Source organism: Papaver somniferum, chromosome 7 (genome assembly GCF_003573695.1).
Source record: "Papaver somniferum cultivar HN1 chromosome 7, ASM357369v1, whole genome shotgun sequence".
Taxonomy (NCBI): Eukaryota; Viridiplantae; Streptophyta; class Magnoliopsida; order Ranunculales; family Papaveraceae; genus Papaver; species Papaver somniferum.
In genome coordinates, this window is record NC_039364.1 from 136,798,497 (window position 1) to 136,820,498 (window position 22,002).

General features: G+C 33.2%; 2 long non-coding RNA genes across 4 annotated transcripts; one reads left to right on the plus strand and one right to left on the minus strand.

The window, feature by feature from the left end:
* Window positions 1-3,812: 3,812 nt before the first annotated feature.
* Window positions 3,813-12,311, plus strand: LOC113298534. Of its 3 annotated transcripts, none has more exons than XR_003334228.1 (4): window positions 3,813-10,141; window positions 10,247-10,329; window positions 11,280-11,353; window positions 12,015-12,311. It is a non-coding gene; the product is annotated as an uncharacterized LOC113298534 (long non-coding RNA). The 3 variants fall into 3 exon arrangements; XR_003334227.1 differs by having other exon boundaries at window positions 3,813-10,108; XR_003334226.1 differs by having other exon boundaries at window positions 3,815-4,187.
* Window positions 12,312-17,166: 4,855 nt separating this feature from the next.
* On the minus strand, window positions 17,167-20,367 carry LOC113292998. The gene is made up of 4 exons (XR_003331994.1): window positions 20,161-20,367; window positions 18,262-18,311; window positions 17,880-18,185; window positions 17,167-17,619 (listed from the first exon to the last, which is right to left on the minus strand). It is a non-coding gene; the product is annotated as an uncharacterized LOC113292998 (long non-coding RNA).
* Between the last annotated feature and the right edge of the window lie 1,635 nt (window positions 20,368-22,002).

A 22,002-nucleotide genomic window follows, 5' to 3' on the forward strand; every position in this document is an offset into this window, starting at 1 on the left:
ACAACATCTTGTTTCGCTACCATACGATTAAGATTATTGTAAGGTGATTGATTAATTTAGGCTGTTCTTCGGGAATATAAGACCGGATTATCAATTGGTTCATGTTCACCTTGATTATTATCAAAAGACGGAACAAAACCTTTAGGGTTTATCTGTGGGAGATAGATTGATCCTTTGATAGACTTGTCTGTGTGAGGCAGATTTGTTTATTGTTAAAGACTGCGATTTTGGGTCGTAGCAACTCTTAGTTGTGAATGAGATCAGCTAAGGGAATCAAGTGCGCAGTATCCTGCTGGGATCAGAGGCGTAGGAGCATAATTGTACCTTGGATCAGTGGGTGTTTGATTGGGGTTCAACTACAGTCCAGTCCGAAGTTAGCTTGGAGTAGGCTAGTGTCTGTAGCGGCTTAATACAATGTGTGTTCAATCTGGACTAGGTCCCGGGGTTTTTCTGCATTTGCGGTTTCCTCGTTAACAAAATTTCTGGTGTCTGTATTATTTCAGTTTCCGTATTATATTGTTTTATCTTTACAATTGAAATAATACAGGTTGTGTTTTTGAATCAATCAATTGGAAATCCGACCTTTGGTTGTTGATTGATATTGATTGATCCTTAGATATTGGTCTTTGGTACCATCCAAGTTATTCCTTGTATTTGATAAAGACTCGTTTATTGTTATTAGCTTGAGTAAAGATCAAATCAAGAGAGAGATATTAACTCCTCAATATACTTTAATCTAGATTGAGTCTGACTGTCTAGTTGATTCTCTATTAAAGTATATTGGAGTTAGTCCATACAGATTGCTAAGAGAAATATTGGGTGGTGTTGTTAAACCTTCGCTTTTTCACCAACACATCACCAAAGAAACTATAATCCATCCGACATTTAGCATCAGTCCAGAAACAATTGCACAACTGACCAGTCCTATCCATTTCAATTGCATAAAAGTAATATGGGTTATCTTTTTGCATTACTTAAAAGTAATCTAACAGATGTTCCGCATCACATTTTCCTAAGACATCTTGGCGCCTTCTTTTTTGTATGTGATTGATACAGTCCATTTGAGTGAAATTGAGATTTTCATACCCTTCTGATTCAACACTGAGATATGCAAACATATTTTTTTGACTTATACCTGCATAATGCATGTTATCGATCATTCTTGCTTGGGCGGTCTCTATTTTTCTCTGTGATCTCAAAATATGTACTTGATCAGGACATGTAAGTACATGATTGTTTTTTCAACGAATTCTACTATTGAATATTTTGTATCATCACTTGTTAATTTAATGACCAGTTTTGCTTCACAACCTGTTCGTGCATGCAAGCGTCGTTTCAGTGGAGACCCCCTTGGATGTTTCTTATATGTTCCTTGATTTGAACATACCAAAACTCTTCTAGAAATTGTCTTATCTTTACGGTGAGTAGTCGAATCTTTGCGTATGCTAAATCCAACACCTCTAGCATACCGATTGTAGTAATCATATGCCTTTTCTTCATAATCAAATTCCATACCAACTTCTGGCACTTCTTCAATTATTCTCTTTGTCGGACCTTCACTCACTGGAACATCTTTTTCAGTAGACAAGCAACCAAATTCTTATGGCAAGGAGTCGGTTTCAATAATCACCACCATGATCACCTGATTTCATGAATACATAGTAGTTGACATGATAATTACTAGAAACAAATCATTTTAGATATGATGTCTAGTATCCAATCTTTATATAAGAAATCATCGTTGAAGTTAATAGATAGATACACTAATATATGTTCATTTGGATCACGAACCATGAACCTACAGTACACTAGTTAATTAAAATAAAGGAGATCATACTAACGATTTTCCTGTAACAAGACTTAATGAAAACAATAGTAATTAAGATATCATGATACGATTATTAAGTTCCTATCGAAACAAAACGAGAAAATTACCTGGATGTAATCGTGAAACTTAATGCTTTCTTTGTATCACTAATGGTATGTAGTTTGCATTGCGTACTCTAATTTCTTCAAATTTTTTATAAGAAGAAGTTTTGATCTGTGATTTATGTTTATCCAATTCTTAACTAACATCAATATTAGATCCTTAAAAATTATATAAATTTAGAGATTCTAGCGCCAAAAAAAATATATTCGCGCCAAAAGTAAAATATCCGGGTCAATAGAAAACTGAAAGATCTATTTTTTCTGAGTCTCTAACAAACATGGACAACCACTAGAATATACGGCAATCGAAAAATATGTTTCTAAAAATACGGGAACTGGAAAGGCAATATTACTTCCGTTAACTTGGAGTTAGGTGACGTCAAAACTAGCCAAATGACTATCCACGGTGCTGCTAGATCAAGTTTTCTCTAACACTGCTAGAGCAAAACAAATTTCGGGTAAAGAATATTATTATATAAAGGGTTATTTTGACTTTGGGTTATATAAATGTGACCATAATTGCGTTCGGGTCACGAAAAAACTTTAATTGGAGTCTGGGTCTTTAGATCGTCATTGACCATCTTGACAGTCAGGAAATAATTATTTTTAAATAAATTTTTATTTACTTAACACCGTGAGCTACAGCTAGCACGTGACTCACACGTGTTAACTAGACTTCCATCGAGGCACATCAGACGGTTTAGAACAAATAGAATCCAACGATCTGTATTATTTATCCATGATCAAACAATCGGACCCATCTTCAAACCCCTATAAACACACAAATTTTGTCATTTTGGTAACCATTTTCCCACCAACTCATTTCCACACTTACAGACAGTTTTAAGCACATATTTTTGACAGAATCAAGAGGTTTCAACATGGAAAAACTAAAAAAAGAAGATATACAAGAATATAAGGTAATTTACATTCATAATCAAAAGCATATTAAAGTAATTAACAACATTTCATGTTTCATCAAACAAAACAATGTTTGGTAAAGAAAGTAACGTGTTTGCAACATGAAAGGGTTGGATGTATACAAGATAAAAGACTTAGGTGACGTAGATCCATAAAAACACTAAGATCTTTGAAGCATTCAAGCATCACCTTGCCTACCCATCTTATTCCCTCAGTTCTTTTTTAATAGGCTGGTTTTTATAAATAAATGTTTCAAAAAAATAGGCTGGTTTTCTAATTGGGAAAGTCAAATATTACTTTAGTTTTTCTGGGACCACTTTCTCTTAACTTCTTTTGATGACAAGTGTCATGTGGACCATTTCTCTTTACTTCTTTTGCTGCCAAGTGTCATGGGGACCATCGAACTTCACTTCTTTTATTGACAAGTGTCATAAGGACCACTTTCAATGATTAGTTCACTTAATTTCCTTAATTTTCTCTAAAAACAAAACCAGCCTATTAAAAAACAGAGGGAGTATAAAACTGAAATAATTACTAAAACAAATAAAAGATGTGTAGTAAAATCAAAACAAGGTCAGATTGTTTGAAAAGTGTGGATTAATAAAATGCTTTCGCACCGACTAACTAAACACAAAATATATACATATTACTGTTGTAAGACAAGTACGACCATGGTGTTATCAATGTTCGAATATACATAAGTACACATAAGAAAATCTATATACACAGTAGTTTCAAAGTTTAGTTATGTCATTGTACATTAAAAAAAATTCAAACTTAGCAAAAACCTTAGAGTTGATAAGTTTTCAAACTTAGCCCAACAATTAAATGGAAATGAAATACTCAAGCATCACTTATTCATCACTTAGTTTAAAGTACATGGAAATAGTGGTTAAATCTATGGCTAAGGGAAATATCACGACTCGGTATAGCTTAAATATGAATTCCAAAATGAGAGGCAATATATACATGGCAGAGTAGCTATTAAGCACGCAACATGATACTCTAATGCAATCATAGAAACTTTGGGAAGCTCCGTGAATCGGGCGACCATCTGAGTCAATTCAACCTCAACCGATTCTCAACAAAATTCTGCTTCTCAGATCCTTGCATGTCCATGATTTGCTAAGTTTTTCCCATCTTTCATCTCTTTTTAAGTTTCCATCTGTTTCTTCTTACCTTATCTTTGTTTTTGTAGAATTTGATTGAATAATTTTGAGTCAAAGCCTCCTTTCCTATGAGCAGCTAACCTCAAAAGCGTACCGGACCTGCACAGGGCTTAGGACTGCCAAATCATGGTGATTATCGGGTGTTTCTATTGTCTTTGCTAAATATGGGTATGTTGATTCTTCTATGGCTGCCATTAATGATATATTTTTCTTTGCTTGATTCAGATTCTCTTTTATCTGATTAGTCTATCAATCTTCATCTTGTTAGCGAAGTTTTCTAATTTTCTTGTGGTCTTTTTATCCTCTGTAATGTTCTCATTTGTCTTCCACTAAACTTTCATTATCCCGCCCCTTTTTCCTTTAGGTGTTTTGAATCAATCGACAGTTTGTCATCTTGTATCACTTTGTCTTCTATTTGACTTAGTGACGAGTCTGTGGTAACCCGTAATTAAATCAAGAATCCCATTCCAATTTTCAATCTATCCCAGTCAGAAATTTACTTCCTCTTGTTGCTATGTGTAGACAAGCTGTTTGTTAGTTTTGCTCTTTGAAGGGGTTTACTTATTTTCCTTGGCGTTAAGTGTAGTTTCTCTTACTACCGGTTGGCAAGCTGTTTGTTAATTTAACTCCCTGAAGGGGTTGGTATTATCCTTGTTTTTGAGTGTAGTTTGTCTGGCAACATACTTACAAGAGATTATTATTTTTCTAGGGTTGGTTTTTGCTAATGATATTTGTCGATTCGATTTTGTTCGTTTTCTTATCGTTATATCGTGTTTTCTAATTTTAGTCGAATTGACTCTGGGAACTAATATTTTTTCGCCTCCGCAAAACTGGTGATTAGTCATTTCTTTTTTGTGTTTTTCTTCGCACCTCTGTTAAGTACATCTGATCAATTTTTCTATCTGAACCAAGCAATAAAGTTTGTCTTTCTTCCTTTTGTTCAAAATGGCAGCCATCTCTTATGCCCATATGATTTATTTCTTTATCGTACCCGGTTAACTCCTTGGTTTTAGTAGCTCCTATTGTCCAGTTGTGCAGGTCTGGTTAGTCTATCATCTTATCCCTCTTTACAGTTGTGCATCTTGAATCGTTTGTTACTTGTGTAATAATTCCTGTTCTTTTAATTCTTCTTGAGCTGCGCTTTAGTAATAGTAATTTTATTTTATCTAGTTCTGCTAGTTGTGCTTTCTGCTAGCTTAACTCAATCCTATCTCCTTTCAGTTTTTTTATTCCAGTCTTTTACATACAGTAGCCCCGCCTAAGGCGTTGAATTGTAGTTTTTGTTTTGCTTTCATCTTATCATTGTCTCGCTCAATTTAATCGGTTGAGGTTGAGGTCGAACTGCTTTCTCATCTGGATTGTTTCTTTCTGTCTAGGTGGTCTCTGAGCTGTTTTTTTTCTTCTGGTACTAGGCTTGTGCTAATTTCTTTTTTCCCTCCCCTCTGTGTCTAGTTTGTGTCTCTCTCCCTGTTTTTTTGAGTCCTATGGTGTTGTACACTTTTAATTTTTCTCCTTTTTGGTAATCTCTTCTGCTAAACATTTTTCTGGGTCCCTTCTTTTCCTTTAGTTATCTCTCCTTTTTCCCTCTTAAATTTTTGTGTCTTCACTACTGGTAGTTTTTTTCGCTTCTCCAATGAAACTTCTTTCTTGGAACGTCCAAGGAATAGCGACTCCTATAGTAGGGACCATCTTAATCACCTATACCATTTGTTCAAACCAGATATTATTTTTTTATTCTGAGATAAAGGCCCCATTCGATAGAATGAACCTTTTGTTGAAAAAAATCTGATTTTCATGATTGGTTCATAGTCCCGTCGGCGGGGATAGCTAAGGGGTCGGCGATAGCTTGGCATAATAATGTAGAGCTAAACCTAATCGGCTCATTTAAATGTTTGTCATTTTGAATCAACAATTGGAGACAAAGAAATAGAAATTACATGTGTCTATGGCGAAATAGAAATTACATGTGTCTATGGCACCGTGGAAGCAGATGATAAAGTAGCCCAATGGTCTCATATTCAGGATTTAACGGGACAAGTTCAAAAACCTTGTGTCCTAATTGGAGATTTGAATATAATTTTGGACCCGGGTGAAAAGCAGGGTGGAAATAATACGAGTTCAAGCAGTAAATCTTTCGTTAGGCAGATTATAGACGCTTTGGGGCTGCAAGATGCGGGTTGCGAAGGCGCTCATTTCACTTGGTCAAATAACCAAAGTGGAGATGTTAATATATGCGAAGGATCGATAGAGCTTTAATATCTTATCATTGGATTTAGTTATTCTCGGACACAAAGGTAACTCACCTAACCAGGATTGGCTCTGACCACACCCCTATCCTTTTCGATTCCAATCCGGAAACAAAAAGCCTTCTTGAACTGTTTAGATGCATTAGGTCTTGGCTCTCCCATCCCTCTTTATCTACTGTGGTAGAAGTATCTTGGAATCTTCACTCATCCAATTCTTCAACCAAAAATTTCATTTCAAGTCTAAAAGCTCTTTCGTTGGATTTAGCCCAGTGGAACTCAGATATTTTCGGTAATATCCATAAAAATATAAAAAACCTCAATATAAAAATAGATAACATTCATAGATCTGGAAACATCTCCTCCGAGATAGATATTCTCAAAAATCTCCAAGTTGATCTAGGAAAATGGTACGAAATTAAAATACGGTCAAAATATGGAATATTTTCATACCTCGGCTTCAAACAGGAAGAAAATCAATGCAATTCATTCGCTCGAGAACCATCAGGGCTCTGGATTTCTGATCGAGACCAAATCAATTCTCTCTTAATCAATCACTTCTCCCAAATCGGAACTTCCCAAATGAAGAACTACAATATGGACCTAGCTGACATTATACATCCTTGTGTTACCGACTCGAAAGACATAGATTTAACCCGAATTCCTTCTAAAGAGGTGATCTGGTTAATTCTCTCCAACATGAATCCTTGGGGTGCTCTAGGCCCAGACGGTTTCCAACTGGGTTTCTTCAAAGCTAATTGGAACATCTTGGGTCCAGATATAATAAGTTCTACGCAAGATTTCTTTAGGTTTGGGATTATAGAAAAGGACTTTAACCACTCCTATATTACTCTTATACCAAAAATCACAACTCCTCAAACCCCAGCGAATTCCTATTAGCCTCAGCAATACCATCTATAAACTCATTTCGAAAATCTTGGCGAATCGTCTAAAACCCATCTTAAATAGGTTAATTTCCCTAAATCAATCAGCATTTCTTCCAGGAAGACGAATTACAGACAATATTATCATAGCCCATGAATTGATCCATTCAATGAAAACTTCCAAAAAAAAAAGGGGGTTTCTAGCTCTCAAAATTGATCTTTCCAAAGCCTTTGATAGAGTTGAGTGGCCTTTTATTGCAAAAGCCTTATCTTCTTTTGGTTTTAGCGATTGCTGCGTCAACCTCATTTCTCAATGCATTTCCCTGACCTCTTATTCTATTCTTCTAAAATGGATCCCCAGGTCCAACTTTCTCCACCTGTAGGGGTTTAAGGCAAGGAGACCCTCTATCACCATATTTATTTCTAATTTGCATGGAGATTCTCTCAAGATTCCTCGAAAAAGCCACCGAAGAAAATAAGATTTCGGGCATTAAAATAAACAAACATGCCCCTATTATATCCCACCTATTCTTTGCTGATGATTGCTTTCATTTCACCAAAGCGGACTTAGGGGAAGCAAAAAATTTACTGGACATATTATTTAATTTTGGGGAAATCACGGGGCAAATGATTAATTTACAAAAATCTGGCATTTACTTCAGCCCTAAAATACACCCAAAACATGCAAGATAATTGCGAAAATCCTAAAAGTAACCTTGTTGACAAAAAAAGGACAGGTATCTTGGTATTCCTCTTTTTTTCGATAAAAACAGAAAAGAAAATTTCGAACCGCTCCTTCAAAGGTATTACAACAATCTATAAGGTTGGAAATCAAAGTTATTATTGCAAGCGGGCATGACAGTTCTAATTAATCTATTCTCCAAGCTTACCCAACTTACCAGATGCAGATGCTAGCACTTCCAAAAGAAACTCTAGATAAGCTTGACAAAATCCAAAGAGACTTTTGGTGGAATAAAGACAAGCCAAACGGAAAAGGTAGTTATATAAAAGCGTGGAAAGGCATGTCTAAACCAAAATATCAAGGGGGTTGGGAATTAAGAATCCTCACAATTTCAATATACCCCTCCTGACGAAGCTAGCGAGCAGAGTAATGACATAAAAAGATCAATTATGGGTAAAACTTCTAGAGACGAAGTACTACCATGATTCAAACCCATTTGAATTGACCAGAAATTACAAACTTTCTTGGATCTAGACAAGCATTCAAAAGGGGCTCAATATTATAAAAGGAAACTTTATTTGGTAAGTGAAAGATGGAGCTAATACGAAAATATGGGAAGACAGTTGGATCCCTAATACGGATATAGTGAATAAACCAAGTGATAGAGCTGATCTCTTCCCCAAAAGGTCCAAGAGCTGTTAAAAATAGACAGTTCCTGGGACATTGAAAAAATTGACGATTACTTTCAGCCAGATATTAAGGAATTTTTCTTAGCATTACCCCGAACAAAGATAAGAGGGATCGGATTAGATGGAAACATCATATTTCTGGGGCTTTATCGGCAAAAAATATTTACAACTATCTCATCAAGCAACATAATAATAATGACGAGGATATAATTTTTCCGTGGAACTACCTTTGGAAATTGTAGATAATCCCTCGGATAAGACTATTTATGTGGAAACTGGTTCAAAAAACGCTTCCGACCAATTGCAGACTAGCCGCTCAAACACAGAAATGTCCCCTGAGTGTCCTTTATGTGATACTCAAGCGTCGGAAACAGAAGACCACCTTTTTAGAAAATGCCATTTCGCTAGATCGATCTGGTTTGGCTGCGCCTCGATTACAGTTAGTTCGCAAATTAACACGGACTCAATTGTTAAGTTGGTGGAAACTTGGATATCTGATCCTAACTTCTCAAATTTTTGTGAACAAATCGCAACAATCATCTGGTTCCTATGGAAGTATAGATGTGAAGTGGTTTTTAGGAAAACCTACCCAGACTCATACTCTTTGATTCAACAGATTAAGAACTTCTTACAGACGCAGCCGTTCAAAAAGGATAAAATTAAAAAAGATATTCAGAAAAAGAAAACAATTAAATCTGCTTGGAATAATTTCAAAGTGGATTGGATAATTTTTACAGATGCGTCGTTTAACAAGGAGAACTTGTCCATGGGTTACGCCTTCATTCTTTATTTAGTAGAACAAGAAACTTTTATGCATCTTTCTGCAGGTTCAGATTGGGCGTCCTCGGCTTTACATGCAGAAGCAAAATCTCTCTTAAATGCCTTAAAATGGCTAGAAGGCAATATTCTTTCTAGCGTGTTTATTGCTACATATTGTAAAGTTCTGGTAGATATCATTAATACAAAAGGAACAAACGTTTCTTAGACAACATAGAATACCATAGAAGAAACTACTGCTATTTTGGGCAGATTACCACAAGCAAAGGTAAAATTTATTAACAGAGATCACAACGCAGCAGCAGACACAGTGGAAAAAGAAGCAAGAATCAGAAGACTACAACACATGACGAAACATTTGCAACATCAATTGCAAAAAGAAAGTATCATTTTTAACATTTTCGGACAAAATGAAATTGTAGACCTTCTGTATTATATCACTTAGTGGGAATTGAATAAATAGCCCTACTTTTGATGGCCTTCATAAATACCCTTTTCCACAATAATTATACCCCTCTCCCTGTGAAAAGATATCCTAAATAACTGATGATTCCAAATATACCCTCCTTATACAATCGATTTAGATCTGGTCTTTTCCATTGAAACTGTCAATCGAATACAGAACAGGGAGAAACCAAATTTTTTAAGAGAAATTTATGGGTTCTGTTCGAAATCATAAAGAGAATCATATTTTGTAGCATCAGAAATCAAGATATCTTCTTCTTCCTCTTGTTTTTCATTTAAATTTGATGATTCATTCTCCAAATCAGATTCAGAGAGTTCTAGATTCGGGATCTCATTTGTTTTCGAACTGGTAATTCCAAATTGAAGATTCAAAAAGATATACGTAGGGTTTTCATGTTCGATTCATAAAGATTTATCTTCAGACTGGTTCATAGATATACAGATAAGATTCAGACTGATTTGTATTTGGTTCATTTTGTTGTTGCAGAGAGATCTGAATTTGTGTTGATTCTACTGGATTTCGGGATCTATCGCCTGAATTTTTGATATAATTGTCCATCTCTTAACCAGGTACGAGTTTCATTTCAGGTTTTTAACTTTGATTTTTATTCGGTGTTTCTGTATGAGTTCGATTACAAGGTGAAAGGTTGATTTTCTTCATATGTCAAAGAATCTAATCACATGTTTGTTTTGATTTTTTTGCTTGTTTAGTACGTGTTTGTGATGGAAGGTTGATTATCTTCATTGCGATTATATAGGGAGTTTTTTATTTTGAAACAACATAGGGAGTTGATTACCAAAATATGAATAATACTAATTCTAATTCATACACAGGTATGTTTTGTACAATGCTTATTGTATGTGGGCACTTTGATTACTTTAATGTGTTAATTTTGTTCCTCGATCCTTAGTATTTTGAGTTCATGAATGTCTACAAATGTTGATAAATGTTTTTTAAGGAATGATCTTTGTATGTCAATCTGGTTATATTGTCTGCATAATATTGCTACAACTTTGATTATGTAGCTTCATCGGTATTTTTCTTTCAGATTCCAAAATGAATATATCTCTCACGAGTGAAGTGCGTCAATAGTTTCTTTTCATTGTATTATAATTTGGTTTAGGATGTTTCTCTTTGTATTATGAAATTGTGCCTGTGGAGACTATAATCTGGAAATCTACATGTTTCTGGATTTAAGTTATGGTGTCAACTTTGGTTATTGATACCATAATCATGATACAACATGTTTTTTGGGATCAATAATCACATATTAAAAACAAATAATGGTGTTTATTTCCTTACATTATGGTGTTAATTTATTAATACAGGATGGAGATAAGAATTGAACGAATGTACGTCTATTGAGTGTTAAATGTAATGATGTATTTGTTTCTGATTTTAATCATTATGGATTCAATTTTGACCAAAATACTTATATGTACATTCATTTTCATTTTAGTTTCTGCATCTTGTTGATTTCTGTGGTGCCTTCCCGAAATTAATTGAGATTTTGTCGCAGATGATAAACATCAAGTGCCCTTTGCATACTTAGCAATCTTTTTATTACTCGACAAGTTTATTAAAGGAACACAGGTATGTTGTCTGCAATACATTTGTTTTGCTTTTCTGAACTTCTTATATTGTTTCTATATTTTGTTTCAGTTGATATATATATCAAATACAAAATGAATCATGCAAACTTCTTGTAATGAGTTGCTTGTTCTCCTGTTGTAACTACTGGTTGGTTTTCCACGGTATTGACACATGTGAATGATCCATGTCATGAAATTTCTGGGTGCACTAATCCAAAAGCTTAAGTTTTTATGGAAACCGGAAAACACCCAAAAATATTAAAAATGAAGGAGTTTGTAGAGTTGCAAACTAAATGAGAAAATATTTATTTGTTTGTCTTCCTAAAAAGGATACCAATATCTGCTCATACTTACAGAGGCATATTGTTTGGAAATAAGAGAAATGGACTTTTGACTCCATTTTGCTTATATCTGAAACTGTTATTTTCCTTCCGATAGTTGAAGACTGCACCTTAGGATCAATCAATTCGCTATAGTTTGTTTAGAATGAGATTGGGTCTTAAATATCCAACATTCAATTTTTAACTGATTAATAAAGTATGTTGATACCATGATCTGTAGCCGACAAGGTTCTGGATCTCCGTTATTTAAAAACCCAAGTTGACACCGTCGTATCTTTTTTGGATGATTTCTTTCATATCTTTCGTATTATTTTTGTACAGATATATCTAGTTGCATTTGGAGGTGCGAGTTGGTGCCGGTCCTTAACCAATTTGAAGTTAACTGTTAGCGATGATCATGCATTGACCATCATACCAAAGAACTTGATTGGCTCCTCGTGCACCAATATCTAGAAGGCGGTTGTAGATGTTAAACTTCTTGTTTAGAATGTTATTTTGAAATTTCATATGCTTATGAATTTGTGATGTTTCTTTAAAATTACTTTTTGCATCTTTTTTAGGTTAAGTTTTTTTGATGTTTACATTCTTTATCATCTAAAAGTATAGGCTCCAAAGTTTGATTATATGTTTTTGAAATTTCTTATTTTACTGATAGTAGACTATATTCTTTAGTATCAACTTTTATTGTTGACACAAGTTTATGGGATCAATTTGGGTAACTTTCGTTGTTGACATAAGTTTATGGGATCAATTTGGATTGTTGACACCGTAATATGGTAACAAAGATCGTTGTTGACACAAGTTTATGGGATCAATTTGGGTTGTTGACACCATAGCATGGTAACACCAAGGTTCTGGATTCTCATTATTGGGCCATACATGATATAAACTACTTTTCCTAGCACCAACTTTTGTTGTTCACGCAAGTTTATGGGATCAACTTCGATAATTTTCATTGTTGACTCATATACATGGGATCAACATAGTTAACTTTCGTTATTGACACAAATTTATGGGATCAACTTAGGTAATTTTTGTTGTTGACATATGCTTATGGGATCAACTTCGTTAACTTTCGTTGTTGGCACAAATTTATGGGATCGATTTGGGTAATTTTCGTCGTTCACACAAGTTTATGGGATCAACTTCGTTAACTTTCATTGTTGACACATGCTTACGGGATCAACTTCGTTAACTTTCATTGTTGACGCAAATTTATGGGATCAACTTCGGTAATTTTCGTTGTTGACACAAATTTATGGTAACAACGATCGTTGTTGACACCATAATATGGTAACAACGATCGTTGTTGACACCATAATATGGTAACAACATATGGTAACAACGATCGTTGTTGACACCGTAATATGGTAACAACGATCGTTGTTAACACAAGTTTATGGAATCAACTTCGGAAGCTTTTGTTGCTGATACATGTTTATGGGATCAACTTGGGTTGTTGACACCATAGTATGGACCAAGGTTCTGGTTTTCAGTTATTGGGACATACATGATATAGACTACTTTTCTTGTCGCCAAATTTTGTTGTTCACACAAGTTTATGGGATCAACTTCGGTAATTTTCATTGTTGACATATATATATATATATATGGGATCAACTTCGTTAACTTTCGTTGTTGACAGATTTATGGAATCAATTTGGGTAATTTTCGTTGTTGACGCATGCTTATGGGATCAACTTCTGTTGTTTACACAAGTTTATGGGATCAACTTCGGTAACTTTTATTGTTGACACATGCTTATGATATTGACTTCGTTAACTTTCGTTGTTGACACAAATTTATGGGATCAACTTCTGTAATTTTCGTTGTTGACACATGATCATGGGATTAACTTCGCTAACTTTCGTTGTTGACACAAATTCATGGGATCAACTTCTGTAATTTTCGTTGTTGACACATGCTTATGGGACCAACTTCGTTAACTTTCATTCTTGACACCATAATATGGTAACAACAAGGTTTAGGATTTCAGTTATAGGCTAGCTTGATTATTGATGCCAGTTTTGTAGTGTCAGCTTAGGTTGTTGACACTATATTGGATTCCAAATAGGCGATCAACTTTGCTTGTTGAAGGCCATTAACAGGTCTATATTAAGATGATTATTCATACCTACATTATGTTGTTAAAAACCATTGACATACCTACATTTAAAATGTCCAAGACCTTAACAAAACCACATTAACATGTTTCAGAACTACATTTTACTATATCTTCAACCTTACCAAGACTACATTTTAAATGTTTTAGAACTATATTTCATACCATGAATGCACATTTTACATCAAAATTTGATACCATCAATTCAACATGAAGTGTTATTCAATTCTAGTCAACTATTAATGAATGCACATTTTCCAGTAAATACTCTTAGGAAAATTGATAATTTTTACTCCTTGGCGGAAACGAACTTTTTGGACTTCAGTTTTCTGCAAATTAGGAGACATACCATTATGAGTTAGAAATGTGTCTAGTTACTTGTGCCTACCTACAGAATACATAACATTCTTGAACATCACACTGTCTGCAAATGATTGGACTAAAGGAACTCCTATGAAGTAAAACTAATATAAACTGATAGTCAAACAAAGAGACGAGAAATTGAAGTAGTAAACATACGACAGATGTGAATTAATGCCTATGTAATTGAAGTTTATATATCAAACAATTGTCGAGTGAGACTCTATCTGCTTAGTGCTTTCCTGGTAACTTTGAAAAAGAAACCAACCGAGCAACCAAAAAAAAACATGAAAATTACCCACAGATGCATATACGTTGGCCTCTACAAAATGATATCCTTCTAAAACGAATCCACTTCCCGTTTCAGATTGAGCTGTGAATTACACAATGCAAAGGCTAATCTTAGGCATATCCAAGTAGATATAGATTGAGCTGCGAATAATGAGCTAAAATGATCCAAACTGGGAAAACAAGGTAAACCATGCTCTAACAACGAAAAAACTCCTAGACAATCAGTAGATTGTATTTCTGTATAAGCTCAACAATAGCTCAGCAATAATAACTTCATACTAATCCCATTAATTAGCTCAACCAATTCCCAAAAACTGATAACAATAAAAAAACCAATTCCCAAAAACTGATAACAATAAAAAAACGGAAGCTAAAAACTCTTGTGTTACCAGTTAAGTGTATTTTTTGATCTATGCCAACCTCATAATGATCACAACAACTTCAACTAAGAATCATTTAGCATCACCAAATGAAACAAGCAACAATGGACATGTTAATAAAATGCATCACGATAGAAACATTATCAACATCATCACAAATACAACAAAAGTTGATTTATGCTACTGCCAAAAAAAAAATTGATTAACATGAACAAGTGATTTCACCTGTGAATTCGATTTTTTCTTCTTTATTAACATCAACTAGTTTGTCACCCGTGCGATGCAGGGTCTGTTTATTGCTTGTGAAATATTGAATGCTCTTTGTATATATATATTATATATCATCAAACCATAGTAATCCCAATAAGTGTGCAAAAAAAATAAAATGAACAAAAAAGGGCTAAAATTATTGATAATAATAAATTTTTAATATTGGTGATTCATCAACCAACAAAGAATTGATCGAAAATAGCAAACATTCTTTGTCGTCTATGGTTTTGATGGCTCCTTAGCTGTATTCCCGATTATTAAACTTTTTTTGGTTGGTTGAATAAAACCATATCATTCTTATCAAATCGAAGATTCACATCCTTTCGCCTATGGTTTCTTTGTCGTCTTTGTATGTCTTTTTTTTTTTTTTTTCTGGTCGTGAGGTTCTTCAAGGTAGAGATTAGTATACTTTTCCTTTTCATATTGTTCTGCAAGTATTATGTGTTCTTTCTTTTGTGAATCTCTTGTTTTCTGCCATTTTTTGCTGTTGTTTTTGATTACCGCGTGTAGGTAGTGATACTCGTACCTGTTTATACTATGAAGATTTTCTAGTTTCATCATTTGATTTTTTTTGGGTTAAAGATCGCTTACATTTTTTTTTATATATATAGAGGATAACATGGTGTAATTTTTTCTTTCTTTGTAGTCTTCATCTCTTGTTCCTACTATAAGTCCAACGGTTGCTCAGTTTTGTGTATACGATGCAGATATAGATAGAGAAGCAAATCTCAGGAGGAGTGTGTTTGTGAAGGCACATGAGGGAAATGCAGGTTCGTCAAAGAAGCAGGAAAGTGTGTCCTTGAAAAAACAGGGAAACGAAGGTTCGTCTGAGATGCGTTATTGTTTGGCAATTGCGATGCGTCTAAGTGTGTAAGAAAAAAAATGAATAAAAGAAGGCTAAATATGACATTTACTAAAAGGGAACCATAACATTTACTAAAAGGGAAACTATAACAAAGTTGGAATTGTTTGTGATTTCTAAACAAATCTATTTCTAAGAAAAATAAAAGCAAAATTCATTTTCCTAATTAAACATAAAACAAAACTCTAATTAAGGACCCAAATCATTCTAACCTTCCTCTATTCATGATTCCCATCATAGGCCACTGCTTGGAGAACTATATGGTCTATAGACCCGAAATTTTCAGGATTGTGTTGATGGACAATGGTTTTGGTGTATCCATCTGGTAAATCATTCTTTCTGATGATAGTGATGTTTGTTTTGATGGTTCCTTAGCTGTATTTGAAAAGCCAGTGTATGACGAATTGTCATCCTCCAAGTAAAACCCAACACTTTGTAAGCTTTGTGCCTTGCATCTGTCAGTGTGCATTGCAAAGGCAATTTTCACTGAAAACTGACATCTAGTTAGTGGTATGGTGTCCCTTGATTTCATCACACTTTTTCCTATATATCACCACTTATTCCCCGACTGCAGCTCCTGTTAACACTTCCGCAACAATTTCATGTTCTAGTAGCTCTGTTATAATCAACCTTGTGCCCGCATCAATGTCTTGGTCCCTGGTTAGTCCACTCAAGAGAATAATTGGCAGTCCAATTTTTAATTTTAATTCATGAGGCGGCATGTACGCATTTTCAATCTTGTTTAGAAATTCTTTATGATGCAACTGCACTGCTTCAATGTAATTATTAGCAGTAAAAGATACATAATCCCTGCTCAGGTATTCACGTCGTTCTCCTGGAAACAGGGCCGCGCTGCGTTTATTTATTTCATTGATCTTGTCATATTGAAGAGAGAGAATAACAGCATGAGCGACGTACTATTTTTTGAATCTATTTCTTACCAAATCTCCATATGAGGCTGCGATTACTGCATTGAGAAATTCATTCTCAGTGGACAGAAATGTCTGGGTAGTAATTACTGCCTGAGCTCCTCCGTTAATGGTACTTAAAAGAATTCTCAAAAACTGATTTTCTTCCATACTCGTGGTTCAACAAACAATAAGCCATAAAAAAAACAAATCTAGAAGACATCAAGTATTGGATAGGTATTTAAGCTTGGTAATTTTTGCTTTGAAATGCAGACAAAAACTTATTTCTTAAATTGAGAAGAATGTGCTTGATGATTTCTCAACAAAAGCTACTTTCGTATGATATATAACACTTCATTTACATAAAAATTACATAATCGACTTTGTTATTGAGATTAAACTTGAATTAGATGAACATAAATCATGTAAAAGTATAGGAATACAATCGAAAAAATGTCTTCTAGCTTTTGTTTGACTGTTCAAGCTGCCTTCGTTAATTATGATCGGATTTTGTATTGTTTTGTGACTAAGTGAAAATTGAACAAAAACACTAACAAAACTATGGAAGGATGCAAACTTTTCGAGGGATTTCCTTTTATTTATCTATTGAACGGTCATCGAAATCTTCAACTCTAGATCATGATCCGCTTTATATCCGTCTTTAGACAACTCATTCAACAAATCAGAAGTTGCCATATATCTGAAAATTGAAATCCTTATCTTTGCCAGTCATCTGTAAAGTGAACAATTAACTTAGGACCCTAACTCAAAGTAAAAATGTTAATTAACAAAAAAACATCAAGTGGGACAGCTTTCCCGTTAACATTCGGCACTTACCTTTTCCAGTATATCACTACAGGGAAAATATAAGGACAACTATACTCCGACATAAATACAAATAGTTAGAGAGAAAAAATTTTATTTGTTCAAGTTTTTGACCAATAATTAACTCATATAGTTAGCAAAAAAGAAAATTGACTATTAATTACTTACTTTCTCCTCCTCGATGGACTGATGATCTTCATTTAAAGAATTTGACTTTTTTTCTAAATTTTCCAGGATAAGGGAATCAAGATCTTTTCCAAATCCTTGTTAAACCCGTAAGTTGTACGTGTTATACAAAAAAAAAACACGGAGAATAAAAATTATGATGTTGATATTAAATAAAAACGATTTCATCCCGACCACGTACCGCGCTTACAGTGGTGAACCAAAAGATTTTTCTTATGACTTTAAAGTCGCCATCCATCTTATCTACAAAACAAACTTTGTATAAAAATTTATCTCCTTCCTTGAACTCTGCATGAAATTATTATCTATCGGTTAACAAAGGGGAAACGGAAAGCCAAAGAACATTTGAAGTGAGGAGATTTACCATTCAAATGACATTAAGCATTTACAATATCGATCAACGTTTAGGGATACCTACAAAACAAAAACATACCGGGATCAAATAACAAAATCAGGAAAAAGGAAAAAAAAAAACGAAACACCATTAGAAGAGAGAAGCGGCGTTAAATGATGGGATTTGCTTATGCTCGATTCTTTATATAAAGAGATATATTACCCACAATAAAAAGATTTTGTTTAAATAAAAAATAATAAAATGTCTAAAAATATAGTATAGGAGTTTTATATTTACGGCCTGCTGCATTTACCTGTTGTGTTATTTTTGGCAAGTTTAGATTATGAAAATCACGGGTCTACCTTTAACTTTTTACCAAAGGTATTTTACCGTAAATATCATGCATCCAATATTTTTTGCCATTTTTACGTGCAAAAACATAAAACAATATATTATATTTTTGGATGTCCACTATATTTCGAATTGCTACATTTATTTGTTGAGTTATTTTTCCAAAATAACTTCTACGCTTCCGAAAATAGAAATTTCTTTAATTTTCTTTTAATATTTTTATGGGTCGAAATTATTACGGCCTGCTGCATTTACCTGATGTGTTATTTTTGGCAAGTTTAGATTATGAAAATCAAGGGGTCTATGTTTAACTTTTTACCAAAGGTATTTTACCGTAAATATCATGCATCCAATATTTTTTTCCATTTTTACATGCAAAAACATAAAACAATATATTATATTTTTGGATGTCCACTATATTTCGAATTGCTACATTTATTTGTTGAGTTATTTTTCCAAAATAACTTCTACGCTTCCCAAAATAGAAATTTCTTTAATTTCTTTTAATATATTTATGGGTCGAAATTATTAAGATTTTTTTTTTGTTATTTTTATGCAATGATAATTTTCAGAAAAAATGGCATGAATCATTTTTTTCTCTGCAATCTTATTACTATTTTGTTTGTTTGCTTTTGCTTGATTATTATGTTCTAACACCATCAACATGATTTCCTCTTAATGATTTTGTGTTCTCTATAATTGTACAGGATAAACAAAATATTTATAAGCCCCAGAGAAAGAAGATCCCCTCATCTAACGACGACTATTCACAGATCAGGTATTCTTCTTTTCATTGTTGATATAAATTTAATCAATAATTCGATAATTTCATATCATTTGAACGGGTAATTGCAATTTTAAATTAGGGGTTTTAATTATCGATAGTATGGAATTGTAAATAGGTGAGTTTTATTATAAGTTATAAGAAGTGTAATTGGACAATGAACTTTGGACATTTTTTTTTTAATTTTTATGATCGATTCAATTTTATGATGAAATCACGATGAATACTTCATAGTTAATTTTAACAAAAAAAAAAATCTATTTTTTGGTAGTGTTATAGTTTTTTTTTTTATGTTTGTTTGGTAATTTTTTTTGATTATTTAAATTTTATGTAAATAATTTATAGAATATGATTGGCCAAATAATATTTCGTGGGACCAAAAGATTTTCTCGAGTTCTATTGGCTGAAATTTAGAATGGTGGGCCAGAATCAACCATAAGTCCCGATTAACCACGTTGCCTGAAAAAACTCTATTTTTATATAGAGAATAACGATTTTTTTTTTTTGTTTCAATCATATTCAACAGTAAAAAGTAACAAACTAATATGAAATTGATTTAAAATCATCAACAATATATCAAAAAAACATAATTCAAATCACAAAAAAATACAAAATCATTGAATCTAACAAATTAGATATAAAATCAAACTCTAAATCAACAGGAGACGATAAAAAATTAAACATGCATCGTTTTTTCATAAACAAAGAAATGATTTCAACATCGAACCCTAGGAAATCAAAATCAAACATGCAATCTAATTTGAAACAAAATTGTATGTAAAATCTGTGTTTACCTTATTTGAATCTTCAATTTTCAACTTGTTCAACATCACAGTAAATCAATTTTTATGAACCATAATTTGTTTCTTCATTTTTGATGTTACTCCGTTGATTTTCGTCTTTTCAAACTTCTAATGATCAGTTTTAACAAATGTGATGAATTTGATTGAATTTTTTGGATCGATTATTTTGATTCAGTTTCTTCGATGTGGTGAGAGAGAGGGAAGAGAAGAAATGGAAAGAACGGCTAGAAAATAAATGGTCTACAACAGTTAAGCCGATAATATATGAGGGTAATTTTATAATCTGATATTTCGTGAATTCTAACACCGAAAGGTGGAGGGTATAATTATTGCGGGAGAGAGATATTTTTGAAGGGTTGGATTTATAAGGGTATTTAATTAATGTACCCCTTAGTATATTCATATTTTCTATCAAAAAGAAAAAAAAAAACTCTAATGTAATTGTGTACACAAGAATGAACAGGCATTTCACTAACACAATTGGATGACATAAGTTGGTCTAGTAGCTAGCAGCAGTTAGTGCTTAGCATTACATAAATATTGAAACTTACTGTCAGGAGTCTAACTGAGCCATTAAATTATTGTTTTTGTATCATTAAAAGCATAAATGCTCAGATCTAATAATCTAATCTTGATCTTTATATACTAATATAACGAAAAGATGTATTTTTGGTGAAGCCTTCTTTTTGGTGAAGTTTTTTTTTTATTACCAAAACAACCTCTAATCTTTCATCAAGGTTAGGAAGCGTTTTTAATTTTTTAGATGGCGGTCGTATTGATCATAAATAGCCTTTTTATTTATAAATAACAATCAAAATTAGTTTTGATTATTGTTTTTCTTTTAAGAATTATTAGGGCTCCACTTAAAATTCAGCCGCTAAGAACATCGAATTTTAACAAATTGTAAAAACCCATATCAAAGATCAAATTAAGAAATGAACCGCAAAAAACAACAACCATACTCCCTAAATTTGAATAGGTTTTTCGCCATGATCCTATGGATTAAACAAAGAAAAGATATACTAGAGATTTGACAGAAAACATATTAAGTTTCCCTTCCTTCTATGTTTCTTTGGACACAAAAAGAGTGGTACCGTAAAATGATGACGTTGTTAAAGACGGAGAAGAAAAGAGAGATGGAAAGTTAGGTTCTTGAATTAGTAGTCAATTGATAAACATGTCCTAAAACATTTGTCGAACATGCATCCAGAAAGGAGTCTGATTTTGTGCACACTCCTTTAAAGAGTGTGCACGAAACAAATTGATTTCATTGGCCGGACGAAATCCAACGGTTACAGTTTACTAAATTCCCTTTTTTTCCTCTTTTATATTCAATTAAAATCTATTCTATCATAAAATATAGGGATATCAGTATAAGAGCTTCTCCAGTGGAATGTATGTGAAGATAAAAATCTAAATCCACATAGGATTGACATTCATTTTTCCTAAAATTCTTCTCCAACTCCAACTTCTTAAATCAATGTGAAGATGACATGGCTTACTTTGTGTTAGAAATTGTCAAGGTGAATGTCTACCTTGAAAATGTCAAGCTATCCTAGTAAGCTTTTACTTAATTAAAATTAATTCTAATATAATAAATAATCATTTTTAGCTCTAATAAAATCTTAAAATTACCAAAAATAAAATTTAAGTTCAATAGAAAATGATCACAAACAACATCATTGGAGATGAATAACTTTTTTCATCTAAACTTAAGGAAACACTGCAATGTGGATGTCTTGTTTGTGTTGCCACCTAGGAAATACATACAACAACCATTGGAGAAACTCTAAGAAAAAATAGGTAAGCAACAACCTGATCATAAAAAATAAT